Genomic DNA, 16,655 nt, shown 5'->3' with positions numbered 1-16,655 from the left:
CAAGCATGGCATGAACATTTCCTTCCAATGGGGAGCTATCAGTAACAACTCATTTAAATTCCACATAAGATACATTTCACAAACATAATACTGAGTACCTGATTGTGGTTTGACAACATGTTTCTGTTGCTGAACTGAAGCTGAAACCAGCTGTTGAACCTCGAATGTTGAAGTGTGTTTTTTTGCTGCAGATTCTTCATGCAAACAATGTGTCAATCTTTGCTGGGTAGACATGAGGTCGCTGGAAGGTAATGCTCTGTCTTAATGGAGCCAATCCCATTCTTGACAAGAAAAACTCCCTCTCCTGGAAGCACTCTGAAGTGCAATCCAGAGTGTGAAGTAACACCGAGTGACATCTGAGGACGTTTAACCCTGCAGGGCTCATTGTAGCCAACTTTCCTGCATCTTCGAGGCGTCTGCGCTACAAAAGATAGAGCTGTCTCTCCTACATTACACAGACCAGAGAGATGTCAGGCACTTGTCTCATCACAGTAATCGATTATAGAGTACATTTGCTGTAATGTGATATATGCATATTAAAGTAAAGCCTCAAAGGCAACACAGACTGCCTCTTTAATAGAATCCAGCTATCATCAAAAGTAAATTCCAAGACCTCGATGTAATGGAAAAACTGCCCGTTTGATCTTCCCAAAGCTCTTGTGTGGAATCTAAACGGCAGATTGCTGCTGTTGTGTGCTGTGAACTGGGCTGCGATCACAATGGTGTTATGGGTAGTCAGCCACGACATCCAAGAAGGGGTGGTGGTGTTGGGGGGGGGGGAGGTTGTTGTCACCAAAGACACACATTTGCTGTTATGGCACCATCATCAGCAAAGCAATGACAGCTTCATAAAGTTTGATATAATCAAACAGGAGAAAGTTAACCATTCTATGACATAATCTACAAGTCTGTGGTGATATATCTCAAATGTGATGTGCACTGTCATTGATTAGAATTCATCCCTTTGCGTGCAATCCTTGAGAATGTAATCTAGAAAGCAGCTTGCATCGAAAAATCTCTACTAAATAACCACCTGCGTGTTTTCTGTTTTGTGTGGTATTATTACACATTGCCAGTTTAATGTGTTGTACATCTTTTTTTGTCTTATTCCTTATAGTTGGTTCAATGTCATCTATTTGTTGTCTCAAAATGCAATCAATGAAGGTCTTCCTACCCCATCCAGTGAAAGTCAAACCCAACCTATATAGGGCCTCTCTGAGCTATTCTGTCAAATCTAAGAATCAAGCCCATATTTCTTGGAGTCATGTTGTGCTAGTCCTCACTCCAGTTTGTGTGTGCCCTCGCACCTAATATACAAAAGATCTATTGAAATATGCATGAGGCCCATGATGCCTGCACTAAAAATACACTCAAATAGGGAATACATTGACAGGTCTGTTATTGAGCTCTCCTTGAGCTTCCTGTGTCACAGTCTCAAGACTCATGTATTATCAAAAGCATGCAGCCCCGCCCTTTCTCCTTCCCTCAGACACACACACAATATACATCCTCCTCACACACTCACTAACCCTCTATGTGTTGTCTTTATCAGTAAACAATTACATGTTTCCTAATAAGATTTGCACATTAAAACCAGTTGCACCACAAAAATGTTGAACGCAGAGATATTAAATATTTACACATACTAACTACCAGCTGTTGAATAGCTAACAGTAGCTTGCTACTAGCTTACATGAGCAGTTTACATTGAGGAGTAAAGGCGCTAATGATACTTTAAAAAGTAATGCCAAAATTACATTTGACCAAATTAATATAATTTACCTAAGATAATAAAACATTTTGCCACTAATGTAGGCTTAAATAACCAAACATGTATGTTAGCATAATCTGATATTTACCTCTCAAATGCACCGATGCCACATTTAGTGTATGACTAGTTTGCTCGATGTTATGAAGAACATATGAAAAGACTTAGTTAAACACACATTTGGATTTAGCTGGTGCAAACCAATCCTTGGGCTTACCAACTTTTTGAAACACACCCCAAGGCGCCAAGTGAATAAATGTAGGGAGCAGTTAAAACCAACCACCTTCAAAGTAATTTCAAAAATTATTCCTGTAATACAGTCAAGGCCTCTTTTTACTACCATAGATGATCTAGAGGTCACAGTGTTATGCCACATTAGCCGCTGCTCGACCATAACGAACGATGAAGGGAAAGAAATTGGCCACCTACAAACATGTACAGACCCTTTTATTTGACATAATATGACATAAAAGCAAAGCTCATATCCCACAAAGCCCCTTATGTTATTGGTACTGTTGAAAAGAAATTCTATATAAACTGTGCTGTTGTCCCGTCCGCTTTGACAAAGGTGGTGGTGCTTTAGAATTCGGACTTAGGGGCTAAATTGGTAGGCATCACTACCAGCTACACCTCTGTAATTGGGCAGATTTTAGAGAGGTGCTATGAAATACACCCCTGCAACTTTAATAAGTTCCAGAGTCCTGGGCTCCAGGTTGCTGCTCCCAAGGTGCTGGTCTGAGTTAGCTAACATTTATCACATACACATCTAACACCGCTCCTGCTAAAGCAGACAAATGCCTTCCTGCTCCGCAATCCTTTCCGTAGCCATCAGAATCAGGGCAACAAATCCAGCTTTAATAGTTATCTATGGAGTCTCTCGCATGCAATGAACACCCACATTTATTTCTCTGCTTTCTCCCGATGAGGGTAAGTGGATCAATTAGTGAAGACTACAAGTTCAGCATCTTTACACATAGTATCAATTGTTAAGTTGAGCAACAGCAGGTCCCCAGATTATCTCAGATCTCTACCTCCCCTCACTCCTATCCCTCCTTCTCTCCCTCCTCCATATCCAAAGCTAGCCTCATTACAAATGATCCTCTGATACACACAACCTTGGCATACACCTTCTCACTAATGGCCCACGGATTGATTTTTAATTAGTAACACTTTTGGATGGTGGCCAACTCAAATGGACTTTTATGAAAAACTAATCACCTTTTAGCTTTAAGTGTTAAAAGGTGTAAGCGGATGGTTTGAAGCTTTAACGGTGTTTGGATTTAAGAAATTAAAACAACTAAAACCAAATTATTCACAAGCCAACAATTGTATGATTTATACTAGTAGCGTGATATCTTTGAGGAACAACTATCACCACACAAAGAGCACAAGGAGGACCTTAGCATTCTTAAAGTTATGTGCTGAGAGGATGGCAGTGAAATAAATGAAAAGTGGGTCAGGTCAGATATCGTCTCAGGGTTGCAGAACATTTTGGGCCAATGAAATGTCAGTCCACATTAAAGCAGGTCAGATGAGACCAACACTGTGTACCCATGCAGTGAGTTCATCTGGCATGAGTTCATTATCAAAGTGTACCCAGCTTTAATAAACTGGGCCAGTATTTATGGCAAAAAGAGACATGAACAACATCTGCAACATTTTAGACACAGATGTGCACAGTCTACTTTGTTGGGTCAAGTCTGCTGCAGAGGAATACACATGCTATCCCGTAGGATTGTAGGATTATTTTACATCCATTGATATCAATTTTTACACATTTTTTGATCAGATTGTTAGATACTATTCTACGATTATTATTTTATTGTAATAAATTATTCGTGCAAATGTTACAGCATCTTGTTTGTTGTGTTATTATAGGCACCTTTTGTATGACGAGTGCCATGTTTTAGAAAGAGGATATCAATAGACTGTCTGGATACACCGTGTTATGGCACAATGTTCTCTTGTATCCATTTCCTTTAAAGTGACAGCTTTTTTTGGTTTGTTATATTGTCGATGTATACTGGACGAGTTTTCTTGTTGAGTTTTTAAAAAAATTTTTTATCCGAATTGAGGGTCTATTGATAGAGGGTGTAGTACAGATTGCAAAGCTCTTTTGGGATTTTGTGGCATGATAAATAAAAATGACTTGACCTTGTATATTGCATGTTAAACTATTCTACAGCATGAATATTATGTTAAAGCTTATGCTGTCATTAAAAACTTGCTTAAGTTTCATGGCTTTTGCTGTTGTCGGCAACAAATGGCAAACATTCAGGGGATGTGAAAATACAAAGTGCACAAGCCTGAAATAAAATCATGTCTGAAGCTTGTTCTTTATACAAATATAGAGGCCTTGTGGACATTCATGGGCAACACATTTCCCATTTGTATTATAAACCTACCACCAAAATACACAATGGTATTTAAAATTGTCAGCGAATAAGATGACTGACAGAGTTTGCTGTGTACATTCTACAGTTTACACTGCATATTGCATGGCATGCATACACATGTTTGTGATTGTGTGTTTATTTGCCTGTATGTGTATTCAGGAGGGTATTCATACTTTCCTGGGTGCTCAGTACCATCACACACTCGCTACACTAACACATCTGACCTAACAATCCACTCAACAGTAATTTATCGGTGTGATCCATCATTATCATGTTTTATTATGGCCACCGTTGGAGATATAATTCACAAATAGGCACATGCTGTAGTGATGACAGTGAGGGAGAGGGATGTCCTTTACCTTCGTCCTCTGCCAGGAGCCTTCAGGAGTCTCTGTGGCCCGGTATGCAGGAGACCAGACCCTGAATGGGGAGCTAGAGCCTGCCCTGTTAGCCCGCTGCATTGTGGGCCAGCAGGGCTCCCATTAAGTGCCAGAGAGAGGGGGTGGAGTGAACACACCACAGCAGAAGCAGAGCGGTGTCGGTGCCATGTCACATGACCACGTTTGTATTCGGGAGCCATAACTCACTGCCTGCGCGTGGGGATTGATCCCAGGCTAGACACTCCCCGGAGGAGCCCTGGCACTCAGCGGAGTTTGATCCCTCAGATTAATGCAATAGGGAATCCTGGTCCAGGCCTTTGTCTCTTGCCAAACACTTAACGTCCCCTGAATTTGTATCCAGCAAAGGTTGAGTCCCATGTTTATTTGGGTAATGAATTGCTGTAATTAATGCACCTATTGATTCCTCCTCAGTGACTCCTACAAAGGCCAGTCCGATATCTAATTTAAAGGGAGTGGGAGTGTTAGCAAGAGGATGAGGAAAGGGGAGGAGAGCCCAATATAGGCAAAACAATTGCACTATGTGCTCTCAGAATGAGAGCGTAATTGTTCAATGAATCACATTTGAATACATTCAATTAAATCTTTCGAGTTGAGGGCGTTAGTTCTGTGCGTGTGCTGTTATATCACTTTGGTTTCCCTCTCGTGTTGTAATAAAAATGTAAATCCTTGGAGGGCATCTGAGAGCCGATGAGGACGTTTGCCAGATAGCGTCTCAGAGCTCTGGTGTCACGCTAATAACCACAATGCAATTTTCTCACACAAACAGGCGAGAAAGCATTAGCATAATCCCCTGGAATTATGACTATACTAATCTCCATCACTGTGTCCTCCCAGGGAAATTCCGGATGTGCACTTACAGAAACTGTTACTGCGTGTAGAGGAATTTTCTGAGCATGTCAAGGACAGGAGGTTTCCAGTTACCACCCTCTGATGAAAACATTAGTTTGCGTCTGGATCATATGTGTGTGGTATGGCTCGTGTGTGTGTTTTCTTTGATCTGAGACCTTTGCAGGGCTCCTTTAAATGCTGTTTATGTCCTTCCCATTGCCGGCTGTGCCCTATGTAAACACCTGGTCACCGCCACTGTGCAACGTCTGACCGCAGAACAATGAACAGCCAGCTGGTCCATCTATTATTGTTTATTGAGGTCCACCTCAAGAATTGCATTTGTCCCCTTGTGAGTAATTACAAGAAAGTGTGCTTTTGACCTTTGATGTATATTGGAAAATAAAACTTTAAGAGTAATATTGTCAATATGTGTGTATTGATCACAACTGTAATTACTACTAAATACCTTGACAGACCAGAGGTGGGTGGTTTCACTGTTGGAAAGAGGTCTGCTGCAATGTAATAAATTACCACACAGAAAACAGATAACTTTACTCTAATCACCAAATAGTCCATGTATGTGTTCTTGCATACCGTTAAGTGTGATATTCAAATTGATTTGATATTCAAGGAGAGCACAGATTGTGTGAGTAACAACAATGTAACTGGGCACGTTATTCAGCTCATTAATAATACACTTTAACTAAATCATAGCCAACAGTTGAGTCTATTGCTCGGTTTTCACCATTCTAGCAACAATGATGATGAATAATGATTCGCTCTAACCTCCTAGATTTTCTAAGAACCTATGGCATGCCTTATTAAAGACAAAATAGGTAGAAGACTAATTAAGCAGACCAAATAAGAATGACGGCATGCCCAACAGCCAGAGCTAAGTAAGCACTTGAAAAATGGCTCTGCTGCTATTTCAATTAATCAGTTGTATTTTGCTTAATTTTGTTTGACGTTGGCAGAGGAAACGTCCTCTGGGAGTATCTGTCCTTTGACCACTAATGCTTTAGTAATTCTTCCATCAGTAGAAGCTGTGATTGAAACAATCAAGTGTGCGTGTGTGTGTGTGTGTGTGTGTGTGTGTGTGTGTGTGTGTGTGTGTATGTGTGTGTGTGTGTGTGTGTGTGTGTCTGTGAGTGAGTGAGCACATTCATTTGAACCAGTGTTTGTGTGCATGCCCCTACATGTATGACTGTATTCTAGTCTACATACAGTGAATATATGTACCTGTTCACAGCAGAGCTGTGTGCATCAGTCTTTCATTCATTTGTGGTTCATTCTTTCCCTCTGGAGACGAGTATGGAGGTTGATTGCAAAGCCCACACAACTGAGAGTGGAACCTGATTAACCTAACAGTGACTCCAGAAGCATGTGACCACCGCTGCTTCCCCTCCTCTCCAACCCGTGGCCCAGAAAGGAGATGCTGAACTTAACCTCTGCTACAGTGATGAATTAACAATAGAACAATTCAATGCCCCAGTAATTAACAAACTCTTTTGACACGGCAACATTTTTCAGCTCTGCCACACAGGTTTGTCAGTGTTGGTGGCTTTCACCTGGAATCCTGGGGCTCTTTGCTCTTCCTAACTTTGTTTTCTCTGACGCAGATTAGATCTGCCACCCCATTACAGATTCATTTTCCTAATTTTTCATGTCTGCGCCGCGCCCCATCTGCACAGGGCTGATAATTGTGGGGACCAGCCCTGGTGATTAACATCAGCAGAATTAATTACGCCCGCCATTAAGGCTCCAGGTTGCACACAATGATCAAGAGAAATTAACTTTCTCCCAAGCCCCTAAATCATCTCACCTTCAAGTGGAGTGATGGCAAAGAGACAGGCCCAGAGTCCTGGACCCTGCTCGGCACCTTCTTAACCAAACATGAGGTGCGCATCCCACACCTGCACTGCTTCCCACCAAAGAGACTATAGCCGCGGCTGATGGGTATCAATTACGCTACCTTATGTGGTGGGATGAGCGAGAGGTGTCTCGGGTCTGGTGACTAATGGACCTGGGTTGGAGCCACCCTGCAGCTGGAGACCAGGGAGCTGACTGCTCCTCTGGACAGGGAGCAGCAGCCAGATGCTGAGGGGCTCAGTTCACCGGCCTGACACACATAGGTATATATATATATCTGCACACCACATTTGACTGTGCACTCTGGGGTAGGGTGGCCATGTGATTGTAGGTTTGCCAGAAACAGACAAGGAAAAGGACTTAGTCATTAAGACAGACTGCTGGATGACTGTATCAGTTTGTTTTCCTATAAAATCTTATCTTAAAAAGAGACCTGATTTGAAGACACAACAGTTGAAAAGAACGTCTTGTTTTATACCTTTTAAGATGTCACATCGGGGTTGTCTTGTAGATGAGCATCCGTAGAGGAGTGTTGCTCCTCAGAGAGAGAGAGAGAGAGTGATGTGTTTGTAAGCTATGCTAATGCAGCAGGCCCCATGCCCCCGCTGCAGGGAGAACAGTGGTAATGTCAGGAGGAGATAAGCAAATTGCATTTTGTATCATATTGACTTGTCAAGGTTAAGCAGTGTAAGCAGGGGGAGGAGTAAGAGGCAAAAACTCTCCATCCTTCTCACTCTCCTTGACTATTGAAAAAATATACATGAGAGGCAGGAGGAGAGGGTGAACAAGAAAAGGCAGAGAGGTGGCTTTGCCTCAAAGCAACCAACCTCCAAACACAGAGTCCTGTTGAGATAGCAATCACACAGAGCAGACAACAGACACACGTTTGAATTGGGGAGGGTTTGGCTCTCTGCTCTCATTTAGACTGATTTGATTTAGCTCCACAGGATCTAATTAAGCTTAGACCCAAACCTCTTCGGAGTTTCCGCAGCCATATTGTGAATGTCAGGCTTTGAGAAATGAGCGAACAAACCTTGGAATGTGAGTTTTTATGAACACACATCACAGTGATGGAATAATGGCTGTCAATGGATAGGTGCTAATAAAATCTGACGATCGTTATGCATAAGGGGCAACCTAAATTTTAATGCAAATGCAACGTGTTGTAAATATAATAACCAAAACAGTAACAATAATGGCTCTGCCAAGTAAACTTGCAACAAAAAAAAGTGGAAAATGCTGTGAAAAAAACCCCAGCGCTGCCCGAGGTTCATCCCATGGTGATTGTCACAGTGCTTCCCTTTCCCTCTAATTAGCTGGAGCAGTTTTGCTTGAATTCAGTGTATAATCCCTGGATGAAGTGCAGTCAGCATCTTTCCTTTTCCTAAAAGCACAAGAGGTGCAGTATCATCAACTCCATATACGCTCCAACACTGCCTCTGGATGATTTAATAAGGTTAAAAGACTAGTCAGCAATTACCCCCCGCTCGGCGGAGGAAAGCTCTGAAACACAATTGCATTACAGCTGTAGACAAATGCCAGACAATACATCCACAAACAAAATGGCTATCTCTGCCTTTTACGGTGCAGCTATTTTAGTTACAAATATACAGAGGGGTTGGTTTACAAGTTATTTTGGATTTTCTGGCTGTTTGTGTGTGTCTATCTCCAAACTTGTAATGGTCATAGTGAGATAGTCCAGAGATTGTCACAGAGTGACATTTACTGCCTCTGCTGTGGGGAAACAGGTAAGCAGAGCACACCATCTACAAAGTAGTCCCCTTTGACACCAGCACTCTACAAATCAGGGCTGAAGGGCAGGCCAGAACGGGGGGCACTGACACAGAGGTCCTTCAGAGTTCCAGCGTGGCCCAGGAATGTGGCAGAGCGAAGGCAGCTGGGGCAGAACAACCAGACGTCTGGGATTTGTCTGGCACCATGTTTGATTTTACTAACCTCAACATAAGACAAATCAAGGGGAGATAAGTGTCTGGTCAGTTCCTGTCCAAGTAAACTAACTCCATACTTGCTTTCCAGTGAAAAGGGTTTCTAACTGGGTTATCCTCTCCACCACAAGATGTTTGAAAACTGCTCGTGGGTGGTATCAGCTCTATTAAAATTAGTCCTCCTAGTTGCACTTATTAGATAATACTTCCTGTATTAGTGGGGCAGCAGTGATAGCAGGCAGATTTACAGCTCTCCGCGGCAGGCAGCTCACTTTAACATGGGCCGTGTTAACTCTCCTCATTAAACAGAGGATGTCATCACTCCACGCCACCGCTGCATGTTACATGTCACACATATCCTCCATAGGCCAGCCTCTGTCCGCCTACATCCACAACATCCTCTAAATCTGTCATTGCCACCTGGTTTGAGCACACCGCCCGCTGCAGCTCCGTACGTGCATGTGGTGGGCACATGTGGAGGGAGATACACAGGTGTTTGTGTGTGCGAGTGGCACATAGTGCATTACAACGGCCAACCCTTCCTCCACTCCCTGCATGTGTGGACGGATGTGTGGGACAGCGGTCGGTCCATCCACATGGGGAGAGGTGTAGGCGTGACGCTCATTACACACACAACTGTGTACACAGGCCAGATAAGCAGAACAGGACAAGATAAGAAAGCGTGGCTGGCCACAGCAAAGTGCAGCCAGATATTCGGATGCCACAACCCGATGAAACAGCAGTCTCTCTCTCTAAACATTTACTCTGCCGTTCACCCATGAAAGCACTGTTTCAATACAATATTTGCAGCTGTAATCAATGAAGGGGGAAACAACCACTGAATCTGCATGCTTTGCGCAACACAAGCATGAACATTCAAAATCGCCGCTCACCTCGTTTTATTGTTTTTCCAATGCTAAATGTTTCTGTTCTAGAAAATGCAGTGAATTCCTAAAATATAATCAAATTGATACCCAAATTAATTGATCCCCCTTTCTCTCTTCTTGAGCAAATATTTATTGTAAATAGATATTTGCTCAAGAAGAGCGAAAGGGGCTAATGGCAATGGGCTAAACCTCATGCTTAAAGATCCCTCCCTCAAAGGGTCCACATACTTTTACATGAATTACAATTTGGATAAGATATAGAAAAACAATCTTTAATCAAAGGGGTCACATTTGTAGAGATTTCCACCAAATCAGCGAACACTAGTATTATATATTGTATACAAATATCATATTTCTCCAAAGAGAACATCTCTTTATTGTTTTGTTTCTTTTTATAAACTTGCTTATTTAAATGTTTTGCATCGTAAATATTTGTTTCGCTTACAATTCAACTGATTGAGGAGTTTCCTGAAATACTGAGAAAACTATTTCCCTATCTATATAACTTGATTAATTGCTTGTCCAGGACATGTTTATTGTGAGCATTGTATGATGAAAATGGATTTCTATAAAGTCTAAAAGTGTTGAAATGCACTGATAGTAATCATTTCTCTAACTAGATAAAGGGCCATTCAGGATTTGCCTGGGTCGACTTGCAAAATGACCCATGCCAGCACCGGCTATTATACTACATTAGTCATCGACTCCTGGGACCACGCAGGCTCATGGTTATTCTTGTTTAAATGCAGTATCATCTAATTCAAAACATAGATATGTGTTTATCTGACTGCACATAGCATTGTTTCTATATGTTTGTGTATATAGCTATTTGGAGGTTTTGTGTGAGTGTGTGCAGTATGTGTGTTTATAAGCTCATGCATGGGTTTTGTGCATGTGTGCTTGTCTCTTTGTGTGTGTATTCATGTCGGTAAACCAGTATTGGATCACCAGGTGCGTAGGTCATAATTCAGCTGTTTCATAGTGATGCAGATAGTGTTTACTGTATCCAAGTGGTGCCATTAGACATCATGTCTGCAGAAATTTAGCTGTTGCCTCTCATGCAATAGATTGCTCCTCTCATCATCAACAGTGCAATCATTCCCAGTGATAGTAAAGCACAGGGGAGGAAAGAAGAGCTGGCCCTCCAAGATGGATGTGTGTTATTGTTTGTGGGATGACAGTGTGTTTCAATCAGGTCCTCTGTGCTCTAATCCCAGGTAGAGATTTTGAAGTGCTGAGTCAGTTACTGCTTCATCGATCCATCACAGTGGGTTAGTAGTGGGCAGGTGTACTCCCCGGCTCCCAGGAGAATAAGGAAACACCTGCCCCGCGCTGCTCGGGACTTCATCATCCCACCATTCCTTTGTCTCGTGCTGCCGGGGAGCTCAATGTCGGGCCACAAAAAAACTGTGAAAGCAGCACTTTTGTGGTCGTTTGTTGCCCGTACACAAAAATTAGGGAAGGGGAGAGATGGTTTTCCCTTGCCTCCCACACCCGCCCCCTCTGTTATTTCTCACCCATGAAGAAGGGGCATGCACTGAATGGACCGCACACAACTGCCTTGGAGCAGATCACTGCGGGTTCACCCCATTTAAACAGAGAGCAGGCATGCAGGGTTACACTACAATGCATTCCCCTAATATGAATTTTATTAGACAATCCCTGTGTTATCAAAATGAATACTTTTTTACGATAGCTGTAGAGGAGGATGACTTTGGAAGTACATTCTGAGAAAACATAGTGGTTATTATTACATCTGAGAGCAGTGCACCAGTGAGGGGTGAGAGTCTATGTTTCTCCTGCTGCAGGCAGTCAATTAGTGCCAGAGGGAAACACAGCACTCCTCTGTTGCTCTCCACTGAGGAGTTGTAAATAAAGGTTTTTATTACACCACACTAACAGCGTCTCTTCTCTGGACATCAATAGGCCAATGCATTGGACTGTTTACTAACATAATCACTCCTCCTCTTTTCTATCTCTCACTAAAATCAAGACGGAAGGTCACAGTCGCTGAGTTAAAAACACAGAAATGATCACATTCGTGGATCAATAGGTATTTTCATACTGACTTTGGCAGCAACTTTAACCTAAATTCCTTGAATCCTGTGAATGCAATTATTCATTTGAAAAACAATTGACAAACCAAACAACCTCACACACTTTATTGCTCCCGCAGAGTATTTGGAGAAAACCTGTCCATATAAAGGAGGAGAAAAATACTGCAAGCCCATCCTGACCTGTAGATCATTTAAAAGGGCTTTGTCCTGGCCCGTCTGACAGTATCAATGCTCAGTGTGATGGCGTCCATGTATCAGACTTAAAGATTCAATTAAAAAAAGCTAACTAAGTGCATAGATGTTTATAGACAGTGTATCTGAGTCCTTCAGGAAAAATAAGAGTGAGCCCAATAGAAAAAAGTTATGTTCTGCTAAATTATAGAGAGACATTGCATTGAGAGAAATGTGATGATCTTTGTAACACTTGTCATACATTAGCTTATACTTACATTTTCTCCATTTCATATCTACAGAAACAGTTATGTGTTAATACAATTATACAAACAATACATTGTTGACACCAGACTAGTAAAAACACATTAAGTTTTTCACAGTATTTAAATCATATATGTGCTCATTGAGCTCTTTAATCTGCCAGAGATTAGACTAATCTAGCATACCAATGACTGATATATTTACCACTGATTATTTTTCCGATATATTTTTAATTCCAAAGCCACATAACTTTAATGTTGTACACTAACCCCTGTGTTAATCATTCGGCTTTGTAGTCAATCTATATAAAGATAGCGATTCTTCCAAAGAAATATAGAAAATAATGCTTCGGTACATTTTTCCCATAGAAATATGTTGTAAATTATAATATTATTTTTTGTCGTATTTCATCTTTTATGCTGTCATCCTTATGCTAACATGCAATTATGGGTTCGGGTATAGAAAAACACATTATTTTGTTTGTTTTCAATTCCTTCTACAGACACATACATTTTAGTGACAGAAAGAAGCCAAATGCAAGACCACTGTAACCAACTTTAGCTCACGCAAATTGAATGCTGATTCTATTTCTATTTTGGTGTGATTTACACCCAGTTTCCTCTATGCAAGTGAACAGGAAACAGATGCTAGGAATTGTTCTTTCCTTAAATTCCTTAGAGAGAGATTCTAGTCAACACCGACGTGTGAGATTGGCTTTGTACTTGCATGCGAAAAGGTAGTAGACAGTGACTAAATTGACTCTCTGGTTTCCCTGCTCTGAATCTCCATTTCCTCAGAGTTTCCACTTGCGTATGTCCGTCTACCCAAAGGCAGGTTATGCAGGCAAGCTTCCCTGATGGAGTCATGGAGCCAAGTATACGCTTTCTCAGGACAAGGTCAACCTTAACACCCCCAGGCACCACAGACAGTGAGGGGTAGGGTTTGCGAGGGACATTAAGTTCATAAAAATATTTCAGTGACATCCGATATGAAAAGGTAAACACATATAACTAGTGTAGCTGAAGATGAAATAAAACCAGTTGCAGAACACACTGTTATCCTATGCAAATATCCCAAAAGATAGAAAGCAATGCTTTAAATACATAAATCATCTTACAACAGCTCCCATAATAAAGTACACTATTGCTATAATAAAAATGTGTTCCCCATAATTACATTAATCAAGGAAACAAATAGAAACAAATACAATTAAGTTTTTGAGATGATTGCAGATAATCAAGTACCCAGACATGTGACACAAGGGAAACATAATAATTTAGTATCAGGAAATATTGTTTGACATTTACAAGGTGATATGATTTGAAAATAAAAGGCCTATCTTTTCATGGACCGTGGTGCCATCTAGAGGACGCGGAAAAGGAAAGGAGAATCAGGCACAATATAGCCTCATTTGAGAGGTTTATTGTTGGTGTTAGCTTTGTGCAAATTACATATCTTGTAATTGGGGATATGTGAGTGCATTGTTCCCAGGAAAGGGGAATGTATGTGTTAGCTGGAGAGGATTTAATGCAAAGCAACCCCTGCAGACTTAGCTGGTCTATGACCCTGGACACGTCTTGTGTGGAGCATTATGATATGGTGCCACCTACTGTTGGATCACTTCCTTCATAACCAAACGTTGTGCAAGAGCAGCAATGCTATCAATCCAATCAAATGAAATTGATACAAAGGTCAAATAAAAAAAATTAAAACTATAGAGTCCGGTAAGTGTATGTGTGTTTTCATACTATCTATGTTCACCCCTTGCCCACCTGATAAGAATAAAAGGGGGGAAAGGTCATATTCATGTCATCCCGCACCTCCCCGATGATTTGCAGCCACTGGCTCCTCCCTCGCAAAGATTTACTGTACATGACATTTTTGCTGACATGGTACTCTTCGGCCGCTGCGTCCCAGATATATGGCAAACCATAATTTGGAAGAGTAAAATGGGTATAAAACCTGTATTAATTATTTAATCGTGGTTTTAAGTGCTGCCTTTTAGTCCAATCCCAGCCTGTCATCCCCCTTTATTTCAGGGGATAGTTATATCACTCATTTGTCACAGAAAGAAAATTACAATCAAGACTGAGATTGTATATGGTAAATCAGAGCAAACCAAGACTTTTTTATTGAAGTCATAAACTGTTACTTTTATCAATTTTTCACTCCATTTGATAAGTGAACTGCTAATTGCATTCAAATCTCAGTTTTCTAGAAGCTGAGCCTCATGGAAGAAAAAGAGAAATATGTTCATCTTAAAATGCCATGTTAAGGGAGAAAGCAGCCACCACAAGTGCACAGAATAGAAATATCCCTGGCAGGTAGCAGTGTGTGGGACCTGTGATATATCTTCGTGTCAGGGGACAGTTAGGTACAAAGACTGCGGGGTGTGATCAACAACCAAACTAACATGTTGTCCTGAGGTTGGGGCAAGGAGGTGTACACAAAGCATCCATCAAACTACATTTGTGAGAGGCGGATACTGTTTACTCTCAATGCACTCACTGCACTCAGCTCCTCCTTGCTAATCTCACATGATTTTCAATTATGAGATTATTTACCCGGACCAATGCCTGGTGGGCATTTGTTCATTGTGGTCACAGGTCTGGCATATGATAATGACCATGTAACACAAAATATATCACGACTTTGCCTACTGGCAAGTTACATACATGCTTTCTTTTAATGTTTGTCAGTGTGACATCATTATGTATTATATATTAATAATATATCATCTGATTATCATGATACATGCACTTGTACGCAGCATTTAGTCAAGATGGAGCTGATTATTACTATTGTTAGGGACTTTACATTTTTTGCATGTCAATATTAAATATTCAATGTACAGCAAGATATATAACTGCTGTTTGTTAAATAGTGTGGTGGGTGTTACTAAATAACACGTGGACGTTGTCAGGAAGAGTATCTGTGTAAATGTTTACCACTGACATATGGTGATACATTTCAGACACTGCCGGGTGAAGAGAAAACTACGATGCATCAACACGTTCACTTTATTGTCAAAATCTGTGATGGTTGTGTATACATGGTAATAATTGTTCAAACGCTAATTACTATTAAAATACAAGTAATCCCTGTGACAAAGCTACAGCATGATGACCATCAGATCAGTTCTAAGACAGTCTGGTATGCAGAGTTGTTGTTGCATGACTACATAATGCATTCTGATGCGTGTTTGGGTTGTAGTTCTTGCTCGTTCCAATACAAACATAGAAAAAACTCCCCCATGACATTTGGAGTATACCCCAACCATCTGCTCTTCTTCAACAACAGTAGCTCACACAGGCCTCAGATGCTAAGTGTACGAGTGGTCCACTGCAAATATACAGATAATATATAGCCCATTATTTTTGGAAATACCATCACCATTCTCAAATGGTGCAACAGGGATCAATTTTCAAAGAGGAGGATGTTTTTTCCACATGTTCCCACATGGCAGAGCAACAACATTAAATATGTAAAACAATTTTAAAAATGTGGGATTTTAGTATTACTGCTTTCAATAATGTTCCCTAACTAAGGGCAACTTACTGTATATGCTCAGAAGTGGAAATAATGTTACAAAATCCTCGTTATGAGTTTAATTTATGAAGAATTTACTGTTTAATTGAACGGTAATTTGGCTGTGATTTACTCACATTTGTTAAAGATAGGAGCAACGGAAGAATCTCTGCTCCACTATTTGCTAGCGTTATAAGCCTAATGTCCCCATTATCTCTTAGCAGATACAATAACTGCAGGAGAATAAAAGGAGGCAAACCCCAGACTGTCTTGAATTTGAACTATGGGCTGATCATAAATACTCATCATTAACAGTGTCAGAAAAACATTACCCTTTTTATTGGGGCTGTATTTTTCTCACATACAACAATAAAGTTAATGACAGACATTGTCTAAACCATAAAACAGTCATATATTTGGATGCTGGTCAGCTTCAACAAGGCTAGTAGCATTTGGCTCATATATCATGCTTCCCAGATCAAGTATTCTTGTCAGAGAGATCTGACTTGAACTGAAAACCCAGATGTATGGCATGTTTCT

This window comes from Cyclopterus lumpus, chromosome 21 (genome assembly GCF_009769545.1).
Source record: "Cyclopterus lumpus isolate fCycLum1 chromosome 21, fCycLum1.pri, whole genome shotgun sequence".
Taxonomy (NCBI): domain Eukaryota; kingdom Metazoa; phylum Chordata; class Actinopteri; order Perciformes; family Cyclopteridae; genus Cyclopterus; species Cyclopterus lumpus.
Note: the sequence above shows the minus strand (reverse complement) of the source record.